The sequence below is a fragment of the Castor canadensis genome, chromosome 1, assembly GCF_047511655.1.
Source record: "Castor canadensis chromosome 1, mCasCan1.hap1v2, whole genome shotgun sequence".
Classification (NCBI taxonomy): Eukaryota; Metazoa; Chordata; class Mammalia; order Rodentia; family Castoridae; genus Castor; species Castor canadensis.
The window spans coordinates 78,340,812-78,352,146 of NC_133386.1; the positions used below are offsets into that span (position 1 = coordinate 78,340,812).

At 36.2% G+C, this 11,335-nt stretch overlaps 1 protein-coding gene and 1 pseudogene across 6 annotated transcripts in view; both read right to left on the reverse strand.

Annotated features, from left to right (window-relative positions):
- The window catches only part of Dop1a (DOP1 leucine zipper like protein A), a 96,243-nt gene extending 85,120 nt beyond the window's left edge, over nt 1–11,123 (reverse strand). For 5 of the 6 annotated variants that reach the window (XM_074078839.1, XM_074078870.1, XM_074078847.1 and 2 more), the window contains exon 1: nt 10,999–11,123. The gene's annotated coding sequence lies outside the window, so the exon portion shown is untranslated. Of the gene's footprint in view, nt 1–9,738; nt 9,770–10,998 lie in introns of all 6 variants that reach the window. The other variant, XM_074078835.1, reaches the window with a different exon arrangement.
- On the reverse strand, nt 4,473–4,558 carry LOC141416702 (small nucleolar RNA SNORA51; annotated as a pseudogene).
- Nucleotides 11,124–11,335: the final 212 nt, after the last annotated feature.

An 11,335-nucleotide genomic window follows, 5' to 3' on the forward strand; every position in this document is an offset into this window, starting at 1 on the left:
GCTTAATCTTCCACTGCTTCCAATACAAAATCCTATACTTTCACCAAGTCATTATACTTATAATTTTTGCAAACACAAATACTTTATTTACTTTTCTTCCCCATTATCTAAAACAGCATAACATTTCTTTTCCACTAGACTGATCTCAAACATAATTTCCCTGAAAATCTTTTAAAATGCTTACAAGCGCTATTCGTTTCCTTAGTTGTCTACACAGCACATTTGGCCCAACAAGAGCTGTGTTACACCCTAGAAACTGATGTAGAATCAGAATTTGAAATCATACCACATTTAAAATGAGAACCACATATTTTAGCTCCCATTATTTGCAACTAAAATAATTTCCTTAAGGATTCTATGGGCTGTTCTTAATTCCTTCAATATATTAGAAACTCCATGAGGAAATGTTTCATGCTTTGTAATCTTTGTGCATCACAAACAGGGAATAAACTAATGCTAGTTATGTTTGAGAAACGTTTAAGTAGCACAAAACAAGATGTCTTATATATTACTGAAAAATCAATATTAGGCATAAGCATGACATTAAAATAGCTACATGATGGAGAAAATGTAAACAAAACATTTGAGCTTCTCCAATTCTTCTTCCCCTCTGAGGTACAAAGCTAATATGAGCTGAGAGATATTCCAGTGGATGTTAGATTTAATAAAATAGAAGAAATTAGTTATTTCTTTCCCTTCAAAAGTAATCTATGTAAACAAACTTTCCATCAGCACAGATAAGCAATACACCTATATGCAGTTTGGGTTGTATATCTAGAAACAGAACTATAGAAGAATCCATAAATCTGGTGGTTTCCAAATTTTGGGTGCCTGAGGCAGATATGAGGATTTCTCTTTGAGTAGAGGTATGTGTCACCTTACATTCTATTATTCTGTCATCTATTATAAAGCACCCAGGGAATGTTTCACAGGACCTAATAAGACAGGTTTTGCTTTTGTCTTGACAAAGATTCAATTCATAAGGAATATTCATTATGAGGGCACAAAAATTTTCAGAAAATATATTTCAAAGAAGTTTCCCACATTTTAGTGAAATCTATTAATATCACTGATAGTTCAATTACATTCAATTTATTTACTGTATTAATCATATCTATAAAAAGTAATCTGGATAATCTACAACTGAGAAGCAACTGAATTTTGACTTTGGAATGTATCATGCTTTTTACAAACAAACCTTTCATATATTTCATATTTGCTAATATGAAAATATGATTGCTTTTCCTGTGTGTATGCTGAGAGTAGGAAGAAAAAGGTACATGGCAAGGAAAAGTCAGCCTGAGAGTAAATATCGGAAGATATTTAAAGATCTACTTTATCTAGATGACCACATTCTGTTTTGTTTTTAATGAGGATGAAGCAAGCTTTGCTTTTTTTTTTTAATACATAAAAGATAAAAGATGATAATGACAGAAAAGAATGCAGGCTATTCAGACTGACTAGAAATATGAAATATAGATGAGTGATAATTAACTTTTCGCTAACCTGCCATATGTTTTTTCTAGCTTATTTAAAACATCACTTTCCAGAGAGCATCATTTTCAAAGTAAATAGGCTTATTTGTAGCTAGTTTTTTTCTTCACTTTATGACAATGATTTTGCTTAATTTCAAAAGAAATATTCTAAAATATGCTACTAGAAACAGAGACAAAAATAATGCTTATAGTGCAATTAAATACACCATGTTGAGTTAATAAAATCATTTCTAGAAAATAGTATTTTTAAAAAATTAGTAATTTAGCCAGGTACTAGTGCCTCATGCCTATAATCCTAGCTACTCAGGAGGCAGAGATCAGGAGAATTACTATTCAAAGCCAGCCCGGCAAATAGTTCCACGAGTCCCTATCTCAAAATAACCCCTCACAAAAAAGGACTGGTGGAGTGGCTCAAGGTGCAGGCCCTGAGTTCAAGCCTCAGTACTGCAATAAAGAAAATAACTTCGTACTTTAATAATGTCCTCAGTACTTAAAAATTAATGTTATACCAGTCATTTAAAAAATAGCCACTGGTTTTTACATAAAAATGCTATGTCATGTAGTGACTAAAGCACTAAGGGATAGAGGTATGGCTCAAGTGGGTACAGTGCTTGCCTAGCAGACACAAGGCCCTGAGTTTGAACTCCACCAACACAATAAAATAAAATACAATAAAATAATGAGGAAGAGCATATGCACACAATTCACAAAGATGCAAACTCAATCAGGCCTAATGCAGCTAAGGAACAGAATCAAAATACTACATAGGAAGGAATCAGCACATTAGCCAACTACAAACAGGTTAAAATAAAATTCACATTCAACCCAAGCATGCATGTTCTACATACACTGGTTCACTCAAATGTAAGACAGAATGATAACAGAAAGTAACCTTGTACAAGGGCAGCCAAGAAAATGGAATACAATGTGAAGGTATCAAGATGGTTTACAGAGACAGGGTACTACCTGCCTTTTCTTATTATTCTTATGTTCGTGCTCTCTCATGTTTTATGGTTAAGGTGAAAACAGTATGAATAAGAACAGAACCATCTTCCTAAGGTGTTCCTCTGGAAGAGAATTAGCTCTAGGAAGCACCTGATAGAATGAGACCCAAACTAAGGAACTACATTATTAATGTAAAAATCTTTATTCAGTGAATAATGAGCATTCTTCAAAACACGGACAAGCCAAATGTTCTGTTACTATCACACCTATTCTTAATTTCAGTTGCTTTAAGATATCACACCAAAACAAGAAATAGAACCTGTAAGCGCTGCTATTATTGTTTCCTTTATTTCCTACTGTCAACTTCATCTTTCCAATCATATTGTGTGATTGAGAAGATTTACTTTTGGAACAGTTTTAATGAAGTGTACAAATGTGAATATCTTTCAGGATGATCTTTCAACCATAGACCCCAAATATTTTATACCCTAATATTTTACAACATATAATATTTTCATCTTTTCCAAAAAACAATTAACTTTACATAGTAAAAAGTAGTTTGAGCATGTCACTCCTTGCTGGAAGTTCAGAAAAGTAAATTTGATACTCTATAAAAAGCATTTTAGCATTTTAGTTTTCTTAGCAGGTAAGAACTGACCTTATCTTTGGTATAATTGTGACATCAATTCCTCAAAATTGAAATCCAAGCTGTTACTTGTATGATTAAATTTTTTTTCACAAATTGGACTCATACATTTAATCCTATCATTCATTTTTTTGTCCCACCTAAGCAAACTTTAGACAACTGCCCACTGTTCAAGACTTGCTCTCTCCCACCTATACTAATCCTTTTCTGGCTATGCCCCATGCTTCTTTTCATAATGTAAATATTTCCTAGGAAATGCTAGTAAAATGCTAAGTATGTGCTTTACCATTTGAGCCACTCCACCAGCCCTAAATGACACTTGAAATGCTATGACTCTGCATGATACCCTATGATTCAGCTCCTGACTTGCCTCATTCTTTGTTTAGTACCTTTCTCAATATTTAGAAACATGGTTTATATTACATTATATAGTATTTTAAAATGCATGTATGTATTGTTTCTAAAAACTTTAAAGTCATTTTAAAAATTGTAAAGTAACACAAAATTTACCATCTTAAACACTGAATGTGTAGTTCAATAGTACTCAGTATATTCATGATGTAAACAAGTTCCATGAGTTTTTCAACTTGCAAAAATGAAACTCTATACCCATTAAACAATTCTGTATTTCCCTCACCCAGTTCATTCTGTTTTTTGTTTATAGGAGATTGACTACTTTAAACACCTCATAAATGTGAAACCATTTGACCACCTCTTGACTATACTGAATGGTGCTGCTTGGAACATGGGCAAAGATCCCTTCAAAATCCTGCTTTCAGTTCTTTTGGATACATAACTAAAATGGGATTGCTGGATCACAAGGTTAATAACATTTTTAATTTTTTTGAGAAACTATCATACTGTTTTCTACAGTGACTGCACCATTTTACATTTCTACCAACAGTACACAAGAGTTTCTGTTTTTCTACATGCCTGCCAACATTTGTTATTTTCTGTGGGAGTGTGGGTAGGGATATTGTTTTAGTTCTGTAATAGCCATCCTAATGGTTATGAGGTACGCTCTCACTGTGGTTTTCCTCTGCATTGCAACATTGAGCATCTTTTCATATGTTGGTTGGTAATTTAAATCTTTGGAGAAATGTCAAGATCTTGGTTCATTTTTAAATTGGGTTATTTTGCTGCTGTTGAGTTGTAGGATTTCTTCATGTATGCTGAATATTAATCTCTTATCAGATATGATTTGTGAATATTTTCTATTACACAGGTTGCCTTTACACTCTGTTGATTTAGTCTTTTGATACACAGAAAATTTTAAGCTTGCTATAATCTCATTTGTCTATTTTTGCTTTGATTGCCTTTGCTTTTGCTGTCATATCCACCAAGAAATTATTGCAAAACCTGGTGCTTTTGTCCCCCCTTCATCCCCAGGTCTCCCCACTCACAACATAGACCAGACAAAGGACCTGGGCTGAGGTGTGTATGGAGTAGGTTTACTTTGCCTCTTGAAACCTGATATTATTACATTTTTCTCCTATGCTTTCTTCTAGATTTTTATAGTTTTAGGTCTTAATGTTTAGGCCTTTAATTCATACATACTTAACTTTTGTATGTGTAAAATAAGGGTCCAGTTTCATTCTTCTACATGTGAATATTAAGTTTTCCCAACATTATTTGTTGAAGAGTCTGTCCTTTCCCTATGGGGTAGTCATAGCACTCTAGATAAAGACAACTTTACTATATTTTGAAGCTCTCTACACTATTCCACTGATCTCTAGTATATGTCTTTATGCCTTTTAAATTACTATAGCCTTTTAATCTGTTTATTTTTGAGAGCCAATCTTTTATTACTTTTGTCTGAAACACTAAATCCCAGCTTGATCTGACTAGTACCTACTCATCCTTTAGGTTTTATTTCATCTACTTTGAAGAGTCTTCCCTGACCATTCCCCATCCCTCCAACAATCACATATATACCTTCTTCCTATGAACTTCAACTATACATTATATCTTCCTCTATCATAAAACTCACCTTGCTTTGTTGTAACTCATTTGTGACTCCCAGGGATCATGCTCTTGAGGGGCCTCATCTGTCATTTTAGCCTTTACCTCCCTAGATCCTAGCAAAATGCTTTACTCACAATGAATAATCAATAAACATTATAAAAACTGAATGCTAACAGAATAGGCTCGGCTGATAAAAAAATAATAATAATAATGAATAAAGTCTATGTATTAATTTAGAAAATGCTTCCAAGACACATGAACTATAAAAGGATATGGAACAGTGTTTATAATATGCTATCACTTAGATAAAAGTGACATATGTATACATGTATGTATATATGTATGCACTACATACATATATACATACATGTATACATATATACGCACACACACTAGTTTGAATATACATAGCTTAAAAAATACACAAGAAAATGATAAAATTGTATTATGTGAGGTCAGTAAGGCCAGGGAGAAGGAGCCTTCTCACTATATACTTTTTAATATTTAAAATCATATGAACTGTTCTATATTCATGGTATTAGGTTTAAATTTTAAAAAAGTGAATGAATAATGCTGCTAAAGAACGTCCATTAGCAACTATGTAATGTGACATTTCCTTTCTCATTCATTTCATAATAAATAAAAAGAAAATCAAAATGAGTAAGATCTATGTCTTAAGTGCTGCAACTGAACTCAGTCGCACTTACCCCCATCCCTCCCAAAGGCTATGACAGACATTGCAGCTTCTTCCATGATGTTTCTTGGATCACCCATTCTGGGGCCAGCTAGTTTCTATGTCATAAGGATACTCAAGCAGCCCTGCAGAGAGGCCCACAAGGGCAGGAATGTCCCTCCAACAGTCAGAAATAACTTGCCAGCATGTGATGGAGCCACTTTGGAACAGAATTCTCCAACCCCAATCAAACTTTTGGTGCCTGCAGCTCTGGCCATCATCAGATTGCAACCACACAAGAAACTCAAGCCAGAACAGCCAAACAACTCCCCTGTCCCTTCTGGCAGAAACCGCAGGAGATATAGTTCTAAATCACTACAGTTTGAGATGATTTGTAACTAAAAAAGAGTTTATTCACAAATAGCATTTTCCATTGCTTAAGTTACAACTTCTGTAACTTAAAACATACAATATAAACAGTAGTTGTCAGATTACATAAAATGAATAGCATCAAGTTATACAATCAGGTAGGCTTGTAGCACAGAGCTTTGAAGATAGCCTTCCAATAGCATGTCAGATGCCATAAAAATTAGTTTGCTGGAACCCCTCATTCAGGCTCAAAGTTGAACCCTAATTGGTGGTAGCACTGTACACAATAAGGAAGCGATTTAAATGTGTATCTGCTACAAAATGACTTAGACTAGCTCTAAAGCAAGTACTATGTCTTGTTTTTTTCCCTTGGAGGGAGGAAATCTTCTCTTCAGGAATTTTTTAAATTGAGACACAGTGTATGTGTACTTTTTCTACAGTGCTGCTTTAATTTATATACAGAAACGTAAAGGAAACCTCTTATATGGGTGAATGCTGTCTTGTGAGACAGACCATGCATTCTAAAACACTCTTTTCTAACCTCCAACTTGAAGTTGCAGATCAGAACTTTACACATTAACAGCAATCTAACCTGTGGCTGAGTAGCAAATTATTGTGTGCACTCACAAACTTATTATCACCACTTTGGTCAATTAAAAAAAAAAAAACAGTAACACCAAACTAAATGGTCTATTTACCTGAGCTCTGGCACATGAAACCAAAACAGCTAATCATAGGCACACAATCTAGGTATATGCCTATAAATAATCATAGAAACTTGAAATATAAGATGTACACTATACAAGAGAAGAGCAGGAAATTTATTTTCTGTGAAACTCCTTCCATAAGTCAGGAGAATTTGTCATTATCCCAAAGAAAAAAGGTTAGAAATATCTTTAGCAGGATGGAAATATGAAAATATAGCTATATAAAACTTATGTGACAAAAGAAAAAAGGAGGTATATGATTCTTTTTATTACCTTATTAACTTACATTACATTTTATCACCCCAGAATGAGCAGTCATCCCTTTGTATAAATTAGAAGTCTCCTCCTAGTTTTTAGATTTAGAATTTTCCATTTAACAATATGGTGCTGTTTTATTTATAAAAAGCAGAATTAGTAAAATGGATATTTTTTAAAAATAAAGATATCTATATCATTCAATAATGATATTGTTTTCATCACTGTATTATATTTTTAAAGTTACCTTTAGTACACTTTTAAATGAACAATTAAGGTTTTATTTTCCAATTCTTCCAAAAATAAATTCTAAGAAATTCTTAAATCCTGATTAATTCTGTACCTCTCCAACTTTGCGTCACCAACTGGATAGGAGATGACTTTGTGGGATCCAGGCCTGGGCTAAGTGACACTGAATCAAGGGAGAAAGTTATCCCCTCTTCATTCTCTTCTAACTCCTTGGAATGAGTTGAGAAGAAAGTCTCATTTTGGCGCCAGCATGTTATCAACACTACGGAAATTCTGGCTAATCTCTCCCTTTTAAAGAAAGAGCAACCAGTCCCAGGATTAGAGCCTTGAGAGAGCAATAGTTTCTAGCTACAGCCTAACAACTATTTCGTTTTCTTGATTTTTATCGACCTTCTGTTTATGTATTACCAGCTTTTAACTATGGTTATTTCAAGTTTCTTTTAAAAATAATTTTAATAAACATACTAATATAAAGAAATAGTATATAGGAAATATGCAAATATGGCAAAACCAAGAACTTCAGTTTCAAAAATATTACATTAACCATTTTCTCAGTAAATAAGTGCTGGCCATGTGTATGCGGTTGGTTTAGGCGTCGCATCAGAGGACATTCAGAAGATTCAGGACAGTCAGAAGAGAAGGAAATAAATTCAAAATGATATAATCAGAAAAAGATTCACAGACAAGATACCATTTGAGACAGGAATTATTTAAAAACGTAGAAAGGAAGAGTTCCAAGAGAGCAAAAGCACAGAACCACGGGAGTGACTGGTGGCATATTCCAAATCGTGACTGTGATGGCGGTTACACAGGTGTGCACAAATTTGTTAAAACACATTGACATTGACCACAAACAGGTACAGATGACTGTGTGTAAATATTTTCTTATTCTGGTACTACCATAGACCTGTAAGATGAAAGATCATGGAGGTTTCAGGCTTAGAAAGTGAGATGAGGAGAAGGTAAATTCAATAAAGAGAAACAGGAAATCACAAGTTAAAGACAAGGCAATAAAAAGTATTTATTTTCACATAATAAAGTCTCAAAACACCTGTTACCTATTATACAAACATCTTTAAACTTCTACTTAATAGTTTTATTTCAGATAGAACTTCCCTGATTTGTCTTAGCTATTACAATTAAATGTTCTGTCTCTAACCCACCTCTTAAAATTGTGTATTAGTGGTACTCATTCCTAACAAAGTAATAGAATATCCATATGGGTTGTATACTAGTGACACCTGTTATGGTTTGGATATAAAATGCTAATGCACTGATGTATCTTCTCCCAAGTCCTCCCTCTCTGCCACAAGGAGAGTAGCCTGCCACATGCTCCCACTGTCATGATGTTCTGCCTTACCACAGGCCCAGAATCAACAGAGTCAAGGACTATGGACTGAAACCTCTGAAACCATGTGCTAAAATAGTTCTTAAAGTGTTTGTCAGGTATTTTGTCATAGCAACAAAAAGTCTGACCTCCACAACACACAAAACAGAATTTAGCAAAATTATTCAAGATTGTATCCAACACTTGGATCCTGTGTATCAGCAATTTAGAAATAACTTTTTCAGAATTTGTTTTAATCTTTAGCTCTTCTTGATGACTTAAGCTTTTAACATTATGTAGTTATTAAATATTAAGTATATTTCAGGTGACTTAACTATATTTCAGATTTAAGAATTTATAACTAGAAGGGAAAATCATCACAGTAAAAGTAGTCATTATTAACAAATCCTTATGTGTTGGAACAAAATCAGTAAGAACTATAAAATCAAATGCAAATCATGAATTAATTATGGTTAAAGAAAAGCATCAAGAGTCCAGAAAAAGAAGATATTCTACTATAAATTAAAGCATTATTTGCTAAGGAAAGTTAATTCTCATTATACCAGCAAGATGCCCCTAGATCTTCATGCTCCAGAAAGTTTAAACTGACAGCAAAAAGTGGGCTAATACATGGACTTTTACAGCAAAAAGCAGGTATCGCTCAATATAGCAACTTTAAAATTTACATTGTATAATTTTATTCAGAGATGTTAATAGGTTAGCCATGAGAAAATAGGCTCTCTGGCTATGTAAATTTAGGGAATGCTATGAAAACTTCCCTCTGGAGATTACATACATGCGAGAATAGCAGTAAGTTTTGAGAAGTCCTGCTTTTATCAAAAATCAAAAATAGAACTTTGTTTAATCTAGTGTGCTCCCAAGTCATCTGTTAGGAAACATTACTTAGGGAAGGTAAGCCTATTAAATTGCTGTAGTATAGTGTTCAGGGGAAACATCAGTTTGGAAAACCTTATCAACAAAACTGTTAAACTCAGACCTAGCAAGAGCAAGGTCCAGGATTTGATTTCCAGCACCACTACCACCAAAAAAGAAAGTTTGCAAAGGGCTGGGGGGTGTAGGTCAGTGGTAGAATTTAGAATGCTTACCAGCCATGCATGAGTCCCTGGTTTCCCAGCACTGTTAAAAAACAAAAGCAAAAGCAAAATAAAACAAAACACCCCACACAAAACTGAAGTCTAGAGAAATTACACCTGGTGAGCTGCACAAGGGAGAATTTTAAACCTCATCTGTTCATCCTCAGGCCACCATTTCTACAAAATACGAACATGGTAACATGAGTACCTTTAACATTTTTGTCAGGATGTCTCATTTTCTGGTTTGTGTATTAACTTCACTGTTTTTAATTCTTTGCTAACATTGGGTCCCTAATAATGAAGTCCACCCGGAGATTTGTTATTGCTTAGCAATTCTAAGAAACAATGAAGTTTAGCTGAAAGTAATCATTAAAAATAAGGCATTTGGACTACGTGTGCTTTTTACTCATGTCATCTATGGACTCTCAATACTAAAATCACTGTGTTGACTATCAGTTGCTGAGTTATATGGCACATAATGCTGACATGTTATTCGTAGAAGGCCAAATTAACATTTACAAAAAATTTAGTATGTCAAGAACGTATGTCTACGTGAACAGCCGACAACACTGAACTTGAAATATTTTTGTCTCATAGTCCAAGGCTTATATGTCAGTTTCCTATATTTTTGTAATCACCAAACATTTTTTAATTCCTTTGACTACAGTCTCTAAATCTGATTTCCTTAATATTTGAGTCTCGCATTCCAAAGACCTCTTAGCTAATGTGTAAGCACAAAACACAAATTTTTTAAGTACAGATGCGGGCTCTCCCCGCCCCCTCGGGGAAGGAGGGAAGAATGAAAGAGAAACAAGTAACTATCGTTAGGCTGCAACTTTTAATCAAAGGTGATGATGGTTAACAACTTCCGTGTGACTCCCGACTTCCTCTTAGTAAACTTGGGCACTCCTGTCCCGCCCCCCTCAACCGTGGTTGGCATTCGCGTCTTCTCAATCCTGAGGAACCCCACAGACGGAGAGACTACGCGACGGACGCCCAGAGCCCGCCAACAAAGATCGCCGCGCCACGGCGCCCAGGTGCGACCCCCCACCCCCCGCCCTGCGCACGCTCGGCCGAGACAGACCCGGGGTCCCCGCGCGGCGCCCGACTCTCCGGACACCCACGGCGTCGCGGCTCCCAGCGGGGCCAAGGCGGCAACACCCCCGACGCCGCGGCACCCAGACCCACGGTTCCAGAGCTACCCGGGCCGGGGAGGCTGCTTGGGACCCAGAGCAAGTCTCGAAACCGCGCCGGGGGCGGGGACGCTGTTACCTGCCGCGGGCTTGGCCGCTCCCCGCCGACGCCGCTCTCCTGGCAACCGCGGTGGCGACACGAAGACCCGGAGCCGAAGGGCCTAGTGACAGCTCCCAGCGTGCACCGCGCGCGCCCACGCCGGCGTCGACGTCGACGGCCCTCGATCCCCGCCCCCGACCGCTCCTTGCCTGTGGGTGCTAGCTGTAGCCACAGCGCCCTCTAGTGGCTGTTTGGAGGAGGCGGCCACAGGCACCAGGGCGGGAGTGGGTCAGCGGCGCCTTTAGCAGGTGTTTTTAATCTACAGCGTAAGTCTCATATTGATAGAGAGTTTGAAGGGACACGGAGAATTGAAAAT